The sequence below is a fragment of the Argiope bruennichi genome, chromosome 3 (assembly GCF_947563725.1).
Source record: "Argiope bruennichi chromosome 3, qqArgBrue1.1, whole genome shotgun sequence".
Lineage (NCBI taxonomy): Eukaryota > Metazoa > Arthropoda > Arachnida > Araneae > Araneidae > Argiope > Argiope bruennichi.
The window spans coordinates 47,501-63,326 of record NC_079153.1 but is presented as its reverse complement, the minus strand read 5'-3'; the positions used below and the strand labels follow the sequence as shown (position 1 = coordinate 63,326).

The 15,826-nt window shown below is 26.2% G+C and overlaps 1 long non-coding RNA gene across 5 annotated transcripts in view; it reads left to right on the top strand.

Moving 5' to 3' along the window:
- The window catches only part of LOC129964133 (uncharacterized), a 41,997-nt gene extending 27,606 nt beyond the window's left edge, over positions 1 to 14,391 (top strand). For all 5 annotated transcript variants that reach the window (XR_008784073.1, XR_008784076.1, XR_008784072.1 and 2 more), the window contains one exon: positions 14,279 to 14,391. This is a non-coding gene — a long non-coding RNA (uncharacterized LOC129964133). The remainder of the gene's footprint in view (positions 1 to 14,278) is intronic.
- The last annotated feature ends 1,435 nt before the right edge of the window (positions 14,392 to 15,826 follow it).

Below are 15,826 nucleotides of genomic sequence, written 5' to 3'. Positions count from 1 at the left end.
ATAGATATTCTGAATTGTTATCAGGACAATGTAGATTAAAGCTTCATAGTATTATCACCAGAATCAACCATCTCCTTCCATAGCGGTTGAAGTGAATGAAAAAAAAACTCTTTATGGGTTTTAAAATATTTGTTTATGAATAAAATTAATCAAAACTGCAAAATTTAAATTTGTTGAAAGATGTGTCTATTTTGATGTGTTACTTTCATGATATTTGAATGATTCATGAATGATTTTATAGTGCAGAAGTATAACTTTCGCAGTACTTGTGGTCCAATGCATTACAATTTCGAAAATAAAAAATTTTAACACTTTCTTCGTTTATGCGTGCTTCTAAATTATTTTTGTATTATATTGTCCTTAAAACTTTTCTCATTATGGATAATAATTCACCACAATCATTCGGAAATGGTTGAGGGAATTGTCGTATAAGGTTTTCAGTTACCGCCGAAACGAATCAGTTAGATAGTTACTGACCATATGGCAAGGTTTACGACTCCGTGTTTGCCGCATCCTCTCGCAATAGCATTATCTTTTTCGAAGTAGAATTCAGATTGCAGGGTCAAATGAAAGCACACTCTAGCGACGTTAATTCCTTGTTCTATACATTTGTGTTTTAAATAAAATGATAAAAGGAGTAGAGGGGAGGAGAAGATAAGTCGCAGGTTACCATTTTTTTGTTGGACATGGGCTCTTCAGGTTGCAGAAGCGGGTGCAGTGCATCTGCCCTGATTGTTCTTCTGAGTGTGTTCTGCGAGTAGAGAATTGAATCTTTTCACTCCTGCCTCAATGAGGAGAAGGGTGAAATCCTCTTGTTTTCCGCACTCAATAATGTGATGTTGGTGGAATATGAAATCGAATCGGTCTGTCCGCTTATAATTTTTTGTTTTGGAATTAATGTGTTTTTATTTATACAATGAAAGTATAGTTTTATCAACGCATTTTTAAATTTATATTTTCTTTCAGAAATTATTAATCATCAGACTGCGTCATTTTCTTAAATAACTATTTAGATGCGATGTTTGCAAATGTTGAAATATTTTTCAAGCAAAGTGAACTGATACTGTATGTTATACGATAATAATATTGATTTAATAAAAATCTGTGATCGTAAAAATAAACACGCAAAATTACGAAAAATAGGAGATGCAATAGAAAATGGACTGATTGCCAACTCACTGAAATCGCGTGATAACGCAGCTGGAGGTTTAATATCTAATACAGTGAAGATGACCGGCTTTTATGGAACACCATTTAACTGAAAATTAAAATGTCTTAATTGTTTACTGGGCATGTTTTTTTTTTTTTTTTTTTGTATACTTAGGGGGAGGGGGGGGACTCAAAAGTTTTTTTATAAAACCATAACTTGAATTTCCGTTTTTTAGCTATTTGCGTTTTTGAGATGTAGTATTTTCATGCGCAATTATGAATAAATATATTTATGAATTTCTCCCAAAATTGCATTTTAGGTTAAGAGTTCGTACTGTATTTCATCTTCTACCTCTTTCTTTTTTTTATGTGAAATACTATTTGATTTCGAATTTTTGGCCATTAAAATATTTTGTTTTCGTCCGCGAAAATCAATTGATTTTAGTCTCATCATTCACTTTGTCATTTCATTCCATGGAATTAATTTTTGGTGAGTTGAAATGAGCATAATTTGCAAAAGGGGCTGCTGATTCTTCATATATAAAATCAAGGTATAATCCTATTTATAAGTCAACGAGTTTTGATATTTCTTATTTTCTTCTCCGTTTATAGCCTGCATCGTTTGTATTCCACAAATCAATCTTTACTTATATTTTTTTTTTTTTTTGTCACTTATTAAGTTTTTATGGGAAATATTTACGTCCTTCTTATCTCACCTCCTCCCTCTATTCTACCCTCCTCGGCAAACCAATGCATCTGGAAGGACATGCATTTTGCATAGTAGCTCCTGAATTATGTTAATTCTGTTACTTTCATTATGTTCATTAACTTAATGCTCCAGCAAAAAGTGTTTAGATTCAGATTATTGTAGACTTCTAGGAGATAGTTAGAATCCATTGTCATCTTGAAAAAGATGAAGAAAAGTATCAAATTTCGTGCATTTGTTTCTTTGCATTTGTAAATTCATTCCCCTGCAGGGTGTTAAAATGATCTGCCGCCTTCTTTGTAAGTTCCTTTTTTGTTTTAAGTTTAAATTAGTATTAGATACACAAATGCGATGCTTCGGCTATTATCGTTACGTAGTTACATCGGATTCATCTGATCCGCATAAAGAATAATGACTGATTTATCTGTTTATGAACACCTTTTCAAACTTTTCGCGGGCGGGAGAAATGTTTTATGATGAGTGAATACTTCATCCGCTGTATTTCATTACTCCTTTCCCCCAAAGTCCTTGAACGGAAGGGATTGCATTTCATGATGTTGTATGCTAGCTTCATAAAAGGGAGGGAGGGAGGAGGAATGAGTTGTGGTTATGATCTTTTGGTTATTTATGACTCTCTGTTTTCGCAAACATTCAGAAATCCGTTGGTGATTTTTTTTTTATGTTATATTTTGTTCATATATATGTAACCAATGTATTTTGAATATTTGTTTCATCTTCAAATTTACTGGTAAATATTTTGTACAACTGCAGAAAGTAGCCATTGCGCATGTGTGTCCAAAAACAATTTTCGCGCGAATTTCATATTCTCTTCTGATCCTGTCTTGTCAGTTAAGTGTAGGGTGGCTATAATAGCTGTGTGTGTTCCGTGAGATGTTCTGTTATCCTTGCGAATCCATGAAAATTTTACTATTCTGTTAAATTTATTCGTTAATTTAGAATGGTTATGCGTTAATATTATTAATTCGTTCGTAATTATTATTATTCGTTAAAATAATTAATTAGTTAATATTCGTTAATATTATTAATATCTCTTATGTAGTTGGTATATCTGTGCGCCATTATTTAATGTTTTTTTTTTTTTTTTGAGGCTCTCCTACCCTTTATTTTATTTTTAATTTTCTATTTTTTTTTTTTTTCCGTTTAATTAGTGAAATTCTTATTGAATCCATGTTGTCTTTTATGTGCTTTAAGAAGAAACCTGTCCTCTTCTCTTTTTTATTATATAATATTTGTTTTTTCTTTCTTTCCTGTCCAAGAGTGGAACAAGCGGCATTGACTTGCTTTTTGGAAGTCTCTAGCATAGCATTCCGGCTCCCTATTTCTCTGTTTTGTTTCTTGGCTTAGGCTTTATTCTCCTCTCCTAGTTCTCTTAACTCTTCCTGAATTTCTTTTTCACGTTATAGACATTTATTTGCAGGTTATGATAGTTTAAAATTGAAGTTAAAATTTTTTCCATTTCCTTTCGCACTTATTGTCATAGAAAGAACCTGTCCTCTTCTCTTTTATTATATATTGTTCTTTTCGTTCTTTCCTGTCCAAGAGTGGAACAAGCGGCATTGACTTGCTTTTTGGAAGTCTCTAGCATAGCATTCCGGCTCCCTATTTCTCTGTTTTGTTTCTTGGCTTAGGCTTTATTCTCCTCTCCTGATTCTTTTAATTATCACTTGAATTTTCTTTCAATATTGTATTTGTTAGCGTAGATGGTTGTGAAAAAAAATTTAGTATATTTAATGTTTATAACAGTGTATAATATCGTGACTGAAAAATTTTTCGCATTAAAAGCTTTCTGTAGGATTTCGTTTAGATTAACTGGTAAGTATTGTTCGTCATTTTTTTAAACTGTAATTAAATTTTTTTATATCTTTTAGAACATATGAATTGTACAAATTTTAACCTTTTTCGTCTGTGGTGTTAAGTCGTTTCATTATTTACTTTTTTTTAAAAACATTTTACCTTTTTAGTCATTTTTTTTATTAATTGGAATATGTGTGATACCTCAAATTTGTTATTTATGATTCTTGAGTGTGCTTGATAAATTTGTTCGCGTTAAAAAAACGGATGAGTCCTTCATTTTATTTAGAATATGTTTAGAGGCCATCTGAACTGTTATAGATGTTTTTATCTGAATGATAGGAGAAATTTAATCTTGGTTATTTATTTGCATTTTCCCACTTTTTTATTTTTCTGCATTCTTAGTTTGTGTCAGTTTTCTCTCTTTATTCTGTGTTAGTGTATTTTGAAATTTGTAAATATTCGGGGGTTTTTATTGTTGTTGTTGTTGAATGAGCTTAGAATATGAAGCAGTTGGTTTCTATATATATTTTCTGCAAATTTTAACATTTACGAACTGAAATCGTTTGTAAAATATTTTCTAAATGTCGTTTTTTTTTAAAAAAAAAAAATTCAATTTATTATATTTGTATCTTTATACATAAGTATTAGATTGCCTAAATGCTTTTCTGTTTATTCAGTGCATTTTTATGCAGTTCTGAAATTTCATAATATTATAATCCAGTCTGTTTTGCTGTACCTTTTGAATTTTGTATTAAATTTGAGTAAGTCTTACTCTAATGATATTTAATAGTTTTCTTCAACCTTTGTTGTTATGTATTTTTTCATATGCAACAGCTTCCGTATTTGTCCCCGTAAAGTGTTTAGTAAGGTATTTATTTCTTGTTAAAAGCTTTCTTGCTAGTAATTACTGCAATACTGTTTTGCAAATTACATTATTATTGTTTTGATGAAGTATTAATTAGAAAAAATTATCATGTTTATCAACCTTTTTTTGTCTGCTGTCATGCCTTTAAATAGATTTTTCGGATTTTATCCTTAATAATTTATTCTATTGCTTGATTTTTCATCTTTTGATGCTTATATCAATTGAACATTTATCCAGAATCTTTATTTTGAATGTCTTTAAGAAAAAACTGAAATTAGTTTCCTTTCAGTGTTATTTTTATTGAAACTCATTCTGGACAGAGTTCTAATCTTTTGAAATTACATATTTGGACTAGAGTGCTTTTGCTTTTTTCACTCCCAAATTTATATTGGCTGTATTATTTTGTTACCTTACTCATACAGCCCATTCATTATATCCTTGATTTTTATTGATGCATATTTCGACTTTTTTTCTCATATCATCTGACTTTTATTATATCATGTGAATATCAACTGAGAGCTTCTTTGATTGTATATATAAATGTCCCTTGATCAATGATTTGTCTGTTTATCAGATTATTAATTGATTATTTTGTGTGTGTGAGAGTATTGAAGAAATTTATTTGAATGTGGTTTTCTCTTCCAATTCATAATTCCATAAATATTTGTAAGATATTAGAAACCTTTTATATTTTTTTCATGCTTTGGTTGATTATTTTATATAGTTACTGTTGACATCCCTGAAATTCGAATTCATTCTGAATTAATTTACAATGAATTGTGTTTTGTTTTCCCTTGATCTCTTTGTGAGTTTTATGGGATTGATTTTGAAAGTGTGAATTGTGTGTTTATGTGGATTATCGATTTTTCTGCTTCTTTTCTATAGAAGTTGATAAACTTTAATTAGACATTCATAACTTGTTTGCATCCATTTTATTAGAAATTTCTTTGAAATTCACATTTCCCTTTATTTCTTTATGAAATTTATGGGATTTTTTTTCTTTCGTTCTTTGATATATCTTAAAAATTGTAGTCCTGTTTCTTAGTACAGTCTTAGTATTTATACTTTTTTGAAATAAGCAATTGTCTGGTGATTATTATTAATATGCTTTTTTTATTCATAAAGCATTGTTATTCCGTCTTTTTAATGCATATTTAAACCTCTTTGCTTTACAATTTTATTTAAATATGCATCTTTTAAATTTTTTATTAGTTTATATTCACATATTGAGTCTTGAAAGTTTCTCTTGTGTAGAATTTTTTTATTTCAATTGCTATGCATGATTTCTAATTGTTTGATTATTGACTATTAAGATTCCTGTGTTTTATTCCAAATCTTATCCTTCAGTATAACAAATTGTTAAACATTGAAGTTAAGTTTTGTTATTTTTGTTAATTTCATTCAAATTATTTGTACTATGTAAACCATTATTTCCTATAATTGGCATTTTTCACAGTTTAATTTTGTTTGTCGTATGCTTTTCAGTTTTGTTTCTTTGTTAGTTTATCAGTGATCTCACTGATATCAACTGAAAACATCTTTTAAGCTGTGTATAATATTCCTTTGCTCATGAATTTGCTGTAGATTTTTACTATCATTAGATTGAATCACTTATTAATAATTTGATTATTCAATAACCTAAAATGAATTCATTTAAATTCTAAACTAAATTTATAATAGGTTTCTTTATAATAAGTCATAATTTCCATGTTTATTTTTTCCAGCGTTTATTCTAATGTTTTGGAGACGTGTTTTTTAATTGAATATTGTAGAAATTTGTCTTGTTTCCCTTTATCTCCTTGTGAGATTTATGGGATTTACTTATAATTTACTTAAGTTTGATTTATGGAGAATCTCCATTTACATGAATTTCTTTCAATATTAATTTGAACCTTAAATAAAGATAATTATCTCTTGATTCCATCTAGTGAATTGAAAACATTCATTGTCTTTTTTCAACTTTAATATATGGAAAGTTTTTAAGGTAAATTTTGTTTAAGATGAATTCCTTTATAAAGAGTGAAAGGCTTTATTTTCATATTTGAATTAACATTTTTTTATCTGAAATTCCGAGATTCCTGGGACTTTCTTTTTTCAATGTGGAATCTTCTTTCATTCTTTGTCGAAACCCCCTTTCTTCGTACTCTATTGTGAACTGGAGCTGCAGTCTGCCAATATTAATGTGTTTTTTTTTAATATGAAACAGTTTTTTGTATGTCTGCTTTTATTTATTGTCTATTTGAAATGTAAAATAGTTGCTCTTTTTTTTTTATTTAAATCCAAATTCATTATTTTCCCTTTTTATTTATTTTTGACTTGTAATCTTTGAGATTTTGCTCATGTTTATGAAATTCATTCAGACATTCAAAATCTTTGCAATGAATATTGTCATTTTATGAACCTTGTGTTTGTTATTCCAGTATTTCCTAGTTATCAATGTCAGCAGTTTTTGGTTTCACTGTTATTCCAGTATTTCCTAGTTATCAATGTCAGCAGTTTTTGGTTTCACTTTTGAAACCCTTCATTTTCCCCTTAATCTCTTGAGTGATTGAGGTTTATGGGAGTAATATTTAATTCTTTGTTTTTTCTTATATTTATAGATGATATGCTTTTGCATGTAATTTTTTTAATGCTGTGTATGTGGCATTGTTCCTAAAGAAATTAGTCAGCCTATGCATTAGAATGACATGAGGCGTTTCAGCAAAACTGTGGATCTCTATAATTGAAGTAAAATTTTTTCATTTGTCATATCGATTTTTTTTTCCTTTGTATAATAATTATAAAATACCATCCAAAGAATTTAGTATAAATTGATTCATTTTATAGTTTTATTATTCTTTTGCATTATTATAATCTTTTTTGCTGTAAGGCTATTTAATATTAGAATCTAGTTATATGTTGACTTCATGCATTGACATTGTTATTTATTCTTCTGCAATAGCATTTTTTTTAAATCTATGTTGTTTTGTCCTGAAATTTCACTATATAACCCAGTCTGCTTTTGCTGTATCTTTTGATTTTTGTATTAAATTTGAGTGTATCTTACTCTAATGATACGTAATAGTTTTCTTTAGGCTTTGTCGTAATGTATTGTTCCATGCACAGCATCTTATGAATTTGTCTATTGGTAAGGTATTTTTTGCCTATTAAGGTTATTAAAGGTTTTCATGTTATTAATTAATTCAGTAACTGTTCAGTAGTACTGTTTTGAAAATAGCATGCTTATTGATTTGGTGAAATATTAATTTTAAAAAGAAAATAAGGAAATCTATTTACCATTTTTTTGTCTCCTGTCATTCCTTAAAATAGATTTATTTGTTTTATACTTAATAATGAATACAAATATTTCATACTATTGCTGGAATTTTCATCTTCCTTGCGATGATGTTTATGTGAATTGATCATTGATGAAGAATCTTGAGTTTTAAATGTGTTAAAGAAAGAAATGACGTTAGTCTTTTGTCAGTGTTGTGTTATCTTGACATATTCGATGTGAATTGTTTTTCATATTTTTAAAAATTTCATTTTTTAATTGCTTCTCTTGATTGATTTTTTTTTCATTGACTTGGATAGTTATAATTTTTTTTAAAATAATGTATTTGAACTTTTTTTTTTACACTCACAAGTTTATATGGGTTATATTGTTTTTTTATGTTACTTCTATGGCCTATTCATTATAACCCTGATTGTATTAATACATATATTGACTTTTCTCATATCATCTGACTTCGGCTTTTATCATTTCATGTGAATATCAATTGAGAACTTCTTTGATTGTATATATAAATGTCCCTTGATCAATGAATTGTCTGTTTTTATTATTATTATCAATTATATTAAATTTTGTATTACGAATTTTGAATAACTTTAATTGAATGAGATTTTCTACTTAGCTTCCCTTTGGAATCAGAATTCCATAAATATTTAAACAATTTGAAAACCTTTTTACATATTTTTATTTATTAGTTAGTATACATTGAATTGTTTTTTGTTTTCCCTTAATCTCTGTGATTTATGGGATTGTTTTTGAATTTTGTGCTTATGTGGATTATCGATTTTTATGCTTGTTTTCAATAGAAATGGATAGACTTTCAAAAGGCAATCATAACTTGGTTTCATCCATGTAATTAAAATTTTAAATTAGAAATTGCATTGTAATTTGCATTATTTAATATTTTTCCCTTCATTTCTTAATGAAATTCATGGGATTTTTTTTTCGTTGTTTTCTTTTTTGATATTTACTAACAGTTTTAGTCTTGTTTTTTTAGTATTTTCTAAATTTTTATGCTTTTTTTAACTAAGATGTAGTCTGCCGATTATTATCATTATGCTTATTTTCATTCATTGAACATTACTATGCTGTATTTTTATACATATTTAAATTCCTTTGCTTGACTGGCCTTTTTTTTTTTTTTTTTTTTTTTAATATGCATTTGTTATTTTGTGTGAGTGTTGAGTTACATATTGAATCTGGAAACTTTATGTTGTGTTTAATTATTTGATTTTAATTGCTGTGAATGATTTCTTATTGTTTGATTATTGACTTTTAAGTGTTTCTTATGTGTTTTTTTTTTTTTTTTCCCCTTATATTTTCCTTAAGTCTAATAAATTGTCAAACATTGAAGTTTTGTTTAACTTTTTTTTAAATTTCATTTAACTTATTTTTAAGATGCAAACCATTATGTCCCATAATTGAAAATTTTCTCACTTTCATTTTGTACATCATATACTTTCCAATTTTTTCTTTCTTAATTTATCAGTCAACTCTCTGATATCAACTTGAAAATCCTGTTAAGCTGTGTTTGATGTTCCTTTGGTCATGAATTTGCTGTTGACTTTTATTATCATTAGAATCCTTCACTTAATAATAATTTGAATTTATTATAACCTAAAAGGAATGTATTTAAATTCTGACCTGAAAGTCATTGTTGACATGTTTGTTTCCCCCTCCCCCACCTTTCTTTATTTATAATGTTTTGAGGATATTATGTTGTATTTTCTAATTGAATATTGTTGAAATTTGTCTTTTTTTCCCTTTATCTCTTAGAGATTTATGGGATTTACCTATCTTTTATTTAATGAAGTGTGATTTATAGAGAAACTCCATTTGTATGAATATCTTTGAGCATTTATTTTGAGCCTTAATGAAGATATCTTGGTTCCATCTACTAATTGGGAAACATTCATTGGATATTTTAAACTTCAATATATTGATTGTATTTTTTTTAAACATTATTTCTTGTTTAAAAAGAATTTATTTTTAAAGAATAAAAGGATTTATTTTCATATTTGAATGAACATTTTTTCTTATCTCAAATTCCAACATGCATGGGACTTACTTTTGTACTTTTATATGAAATCTTCAAATTCCAAGATTCTTTCTTTTTTATTCTATTGTGAATTGAGCAATAGTTTAGCAATAATAGTATGCTTTGTTTAAATGTCTAAAATATAATTGTGGTTATCATCTGTGTGTGTTCATTTCATTGTCTAATTTAGAAATGTTTAATAGTTGCTCTTTTCTTTTTATTTAAATCTTAATCTATTTTCCTATTTTGTATTCAGTTTTGACTTGCAATTTTTGATTTGTTTTTTCTTATTAATAGACATATGAAATGGAAGTAATGAATATTGTTTTTTTTTTGTTAACCTTCTCTTTGATATCACATTAATTCCAAGTAATCAGTGTCAGCAGTCATGTTTCATTTTTGAAATCTTTCATTTTCCCCTTAATATCTGTGTGAGGTTTTTGGGAGTGATGTGCAATTCCTGTTGAATTGTTCTATTTAAGGTGATATCCTTTTGCATGTTATGTTTTGAATTACGTTTAGGTGGCTTTGTTCCTAAAGGAATTTATATATCTGTGCATTGTATAGATGTGAGACATTTTGGCAGAAATGTTTGTTTATTTATTTTTGGAGTAAATCATTCTAATAATATCTAATTTTTTTCTTTAGGCTTTGTTTTAATGTATTGCTCCATGCATAACAACTTATTTGTCCTTTGTGACTGTTTAGTTAGGTATTTTTTGTCTCTTAAAGGTTTTAATGTTATTAATTAATTTTTTAACTGTAAAGTACTGTTTTACAAATTGCTTGGTTATTGTTTTGGTGAAGTAATAATATAGAAAATATAATTACCAGCTTTATCTCCTTTTTTTTCCCTGTAATTCCTTTAAATAGATTTATTGGATTTTATCCTTAGTATTGAATACAAAAATTTCATGCTATTGCTGGATTTGTCATCTTTCTTGTGATGATGCTTATTTTAATTGAACATTGATCAAAGAATCTGCTGATTTTAAATGTATGAATGAAAAAAAAATGACATTATTCTCCTGTCAGTGTTGTTATCTTCGCATATTTGATGTGAATTTTTTTTTTTTTTTTTTTCATATTTTGAAGAATTTCTGCTCTTGAAATTGATTTCTTTTGTTGTGTGACTTGGATAGAGTTCTAATCTTTTTAATTAATGTATTTGAACTTAAATTTTTTTGGGTTTTTTTTACACTTATGAGTTTATATTTGTTATATTATTTTTGGTATCTTACTTCTATGGTCATTTCATTATAACCATGATTTTGTTTATGCATATATTGACTTTTATTATGTGAGCAGAATATCATTTGAGAACTTTTTTGAGTGTGTATATGAATGTCCCTTGATCATTGATTTGTCTGTTTTTCTGATTATCAATTGGATTAAAATTGTTTTTTTAATTATTATTATTATTTATTTTGAATAACCTTCAATCAATGTGGTTTTCCACTTAGCCCACTTCGGAATCAGAATTGCATAAATTTTTAAACAATATGAAACCTTTTTTCATATTTTTATTTATTAGTTAGTTTAGTTACTGTTAATATATTCTCTGAAATTCAAATTTATTCTGAATCAGTTTACATTGAATTGTTTTTTGTTTTCCCTTCATCTCTGTGATTTATGGGATTGATTTTCAAAGTGTGAATAATGTGTTTATGGATTATGTTTATTATTGATTTTTCTGCTAATTTTCTGTATAAGTTGATGAACTTTAATAAGGCATTAATAACTTGCTTGCATCCATCTAATTAGAAATTACTTTAAAATTCACATTTCCCTTTATTTCTTTATGAAATTTATGGGATTTTTTTTTCTTTGGGACTTTTATATATCCTAAAACTTGTTGTCCTGCTACTTGGTATTGTCTAAGCATTTATGCTTTTTTGAAATAATCATTAGTGATCTGGTGATTATTATTAATATGCTTATTTTTATTCATAAAGCATGTTTTCCAGGCTTTTACATTTTTAAACCTCTTTGCTTTACTTTTTTTTCTTTTAATTTGTATTCATTCTTTTTTTTATGTTGATTATTCCATATTGACACACTGAATCTTGAAATTTTCCCTTATGTTTAAATCTTTGTTTTAATTGCTACACATGATTTCTAATTGTTTGATTTTAAGTTCAAGTAACTTACTTTTTATTACCTTAATTGGAAATTTTCTCAGTTTCATTTTGTATATTAAATGCTTTTCAGTTCTTTCATTGTTAGTATATCAGTCATCTCACTGATATCAACTGAAAAAATTTTTTAAGCTATGTTTGTTATTGCTTTGTCATATATTTCCTTTTGATTTTTCTATCATTATATTGTTTCACCTTATAATTATTTAAATATTGCTGAACCTTAAAGGAATGTTTTTTAATTCTGAATTGAATTTATAAAAAGTTTATTAAAATAAGTCATTTTTGACATGTTTTTCCCCCTTTTGTAATTTTTATAGTTATGGGGACATTGATTTTTATATTTGAATATTTTTAAAATGGATGTTTCTTATTTTCCCTTTATCTCTTTGTGAGGTTTATGGGATTTACTTATAATTACTTTAACTTAAGTGTGATTTATGGAGAAGCTCCATTTATATCAATTTCTTTCAAAAATAATTTTGAACCTTAATAAAGATAATTCTATCTTGGTTCTATCTAGTGAATAGAAAACATTGATTATGTATTTGAAAATTTAAAATATGGAATGTTTTGAGGATTTTTTCTTTTTTAAAAATAATTTCCTCTTAAAAAATGAAAGGGTTTATTTTCATATTTGAATGGACATAGTTTCTCTTAAATTCTGAGATCAATGGTACTTTTCTTTTTCTTTTTATTCTATTCTGAATTGAGCATTAGTCTGCCAATATTAATATTCTTATTTTAAATGCAAAAAACATAATTGTTGTTTGCACATTTGTGCTTTTATTTTGTTGTCTTTTATAAATATAAAATTGTTGCTATTTTCTTTTTATTTAAATCTAAATTTATTATTTTCCCATTTAATATTTATTTTTGACTTGCAATTTTTCATAGTTTTTATAATTTTAGTCAGAATCATTCAGATATTGGAAATCTAAGAAATGAATCTGATTGTTTTGTTAACCTTCTCTTTGATATCACATTAATTCTTAGTAATTTGTGTCAGCAATTATTTTTCATTTTGCTGCATTTTCTTTTAATCTCCGAGTGAGGTTTATGGGAGTGATATGCATTTCCCTCTGAATTGCTATATTTATAGATGTTGTCATTTTATATGAATGTTTTGAATTCTGTGTTTGTGGCTTTGTACCGAATGGAATTTTTAAGCTTATGCATTGAATAGACTTTAGATAGATAGATTGACATGAATTGTTTATTTTTCTATATTTTTTGTAACAATTTTTCTTTTGTCATATAGATAATTTTTCCTCCATATAGTAATTCTGAAATACTCTTCTGCATCAAAGTATTTTAGTTTAAAGTTATACATTTTACAGTTTTATTTGTTATATTTGTCTGCCATTATTGTATTTTTATATATTTATTTTTTTCTTCTTCTTCTTCTTTAAAGTTGTTTGATTTCAGAATATAAATATATATTGTTTACGTGTATTGACATTTTTATTTGTTCTTCTGCAATATTTTTTTCCCCTTTTTCCAGAGTTGATTGTATTGTTAAAATGTGTAATAAGCATTTAATGGCTTAATTTTGAGAAGCAAAATTTTCTTTTTACACCTGTTATGCAATTATGTTGTTCTGCTTTCGATTATTTTTTATTTTTTTGAAATTTGAAATTTTTAAGTATGAAAACCAAGCATTATGTGCTCTGATTTTTTTCTGTTTTAGAAAGTTTTTAAAAGATTTAATATCTGTAAAATGTGATGACCTTATTAATGAAAAGGATATAGTTCATGTGTCTGTCTTTTTATATGGCAATTTCTTTGCGTTATTTGCCTTTGAAAGTACCTTTTTAATATGATGTAAACGAATTCTTATAAAAATAGTTTGGAATAACATTCCTGTAGTTTGATTTTTATCTTTACTGTGATGTATTTTGTTTCTGTCTTTTACATTGGTGGGCAGTACATTATATAATTATTCTGTTTTTATGTTATTGATGATAGTTTATTTTATTACGTGAATGTTTTTTTATACAGTGATCTGTGTCCTTACTGCCCATCTCCTTTCAAGCTGTTCTGTGGTTGTTTTATTTAAAGTTCTCTATATTTCTGAAATCTTTTTTGATTGTAATTTTTTATAATGTTGAATTTTAAATTAAAAAATAGTTTAGTCATTATAATAATTGGATTTATTTCCTGTTTCTCTTTTTTTTTAATTGCTCTTTATATTATATAATTTTCTTCTTTAATCCCATTAATTCAATTTTATTATAATTGTTGTTATATCTATCTTCATAACATTTAATTGTATTCATTCTTATTTATTTTTCAGGTTTGAAGTTAACTTCAAGTGGAAATAAAGTTTAAATAAATTTTTGTTTCTTTTTAAAAAGAATGATTTTCTTCATTTTTTGCAGAATTTATTTTGTTTTATTTCAAATTTGAGCCAATGTCTTGTATTTTATTTAGTTAAATAAAGATTATTTTCAAAATTAAACACTTTAATTATATGGATTTGTAAGATTGATTAAATGAAATTGAAATATACAGGAAATTTTTTACAGTATAAGAACAGGAGATTATAATTGAATTTTAAACGTATGAAGAAACCTGAATTTTTAAAGTAAAATTTCATTTAAAAGTAATGTCTTATTTAATTGTGAAAAATGAAATATTAAAAAAGATATATATGTGTGTTATATTTTACTTTATATTATATATACTTAGCTGTCATGACATCAAGGTAAGTGTTTGTATATCCAGTTATAATTGTTGCTTGTAATCTGTTTATAATTTTCTCCCTTCTGTTCTCTTTATTTTCATATATTAATGATGTTATACTATTAGTGAATTAAGAAGAGAGGAATTATATATGCAAAAAAAAAAAAAAAAGAAATTGTTTTATATTCCCCCCCCCCCCTCATCTGTTCTCTCAGTTTCTTTTTTTGAACCTATTATATGAAACTTTATTTATTTATTTATTTATTTATTTTTTTTTTGAAAAATTTGATTTAGTTATTTAATCTTATAATTTATTGCATTTGAAGCATATGTGCTTTTAGTGTTTGGAGAAGTTTGATTTTCACTATTGCTGTCACTTTTGTTAGAATGTTTTTCACTTATTTCTATGATTCCTTTTGATTTTTAAATATGAAATTTTGGAGTTTTTAGTCAGCATTTATATATATTCATTTAAAGTTTATTCTTCTAAATAGAAATTTTTATTTTTCTGTAATGAGTTTATTTTTATTTTGTTTTGTTGAAAAATATAGTTTATTATGAAATTAGCACTTTTGCTCCTTTTTTATCCATGGAAACTATAATTTTTCTATTATTATAAAAATACTTACAAAGTATTTTTTAACATTGGTGCTTATAATGCTTGCATTATGATTTTGGGAAATGTTGTTTGAAACAGTGTTTAGTCTTGTGAGACTATGTTGTTATTTTTCAAAAGCATTGAGAGAAATGTTTATTGAACAATCATTACATTTAGTTTTACGACTCTCCTTTTAGAATTTCTGTTTGGTTTTTTAAAGGTGTTTGTGTGGTTGAATATGAGAGAAATTCATCAAGTTTTTCTGGTTTAAGATCTTTTGTCTTTTATTTGATTGCTATAAGCTCTTATTCCTTTGTTGCCTTTTTTTTCTTTTATTTTTTAAGTCTAATCTTATCCTTGATAAAAAATTTTTCATGTACATGTTTGGGCAATCATTCCTATGCATTAATTATTAAATTTAATTTTGTAGTTGAATTTCTATAGGTATTTGACTCATCAAACATTAATATTTATTGATTAAAGAGCAATTTTAATTGATAGTTTCTTTTTTGTTTTTTCATAACACACAGAACTGTTTTACTGTCATAGTGAATGATTCAT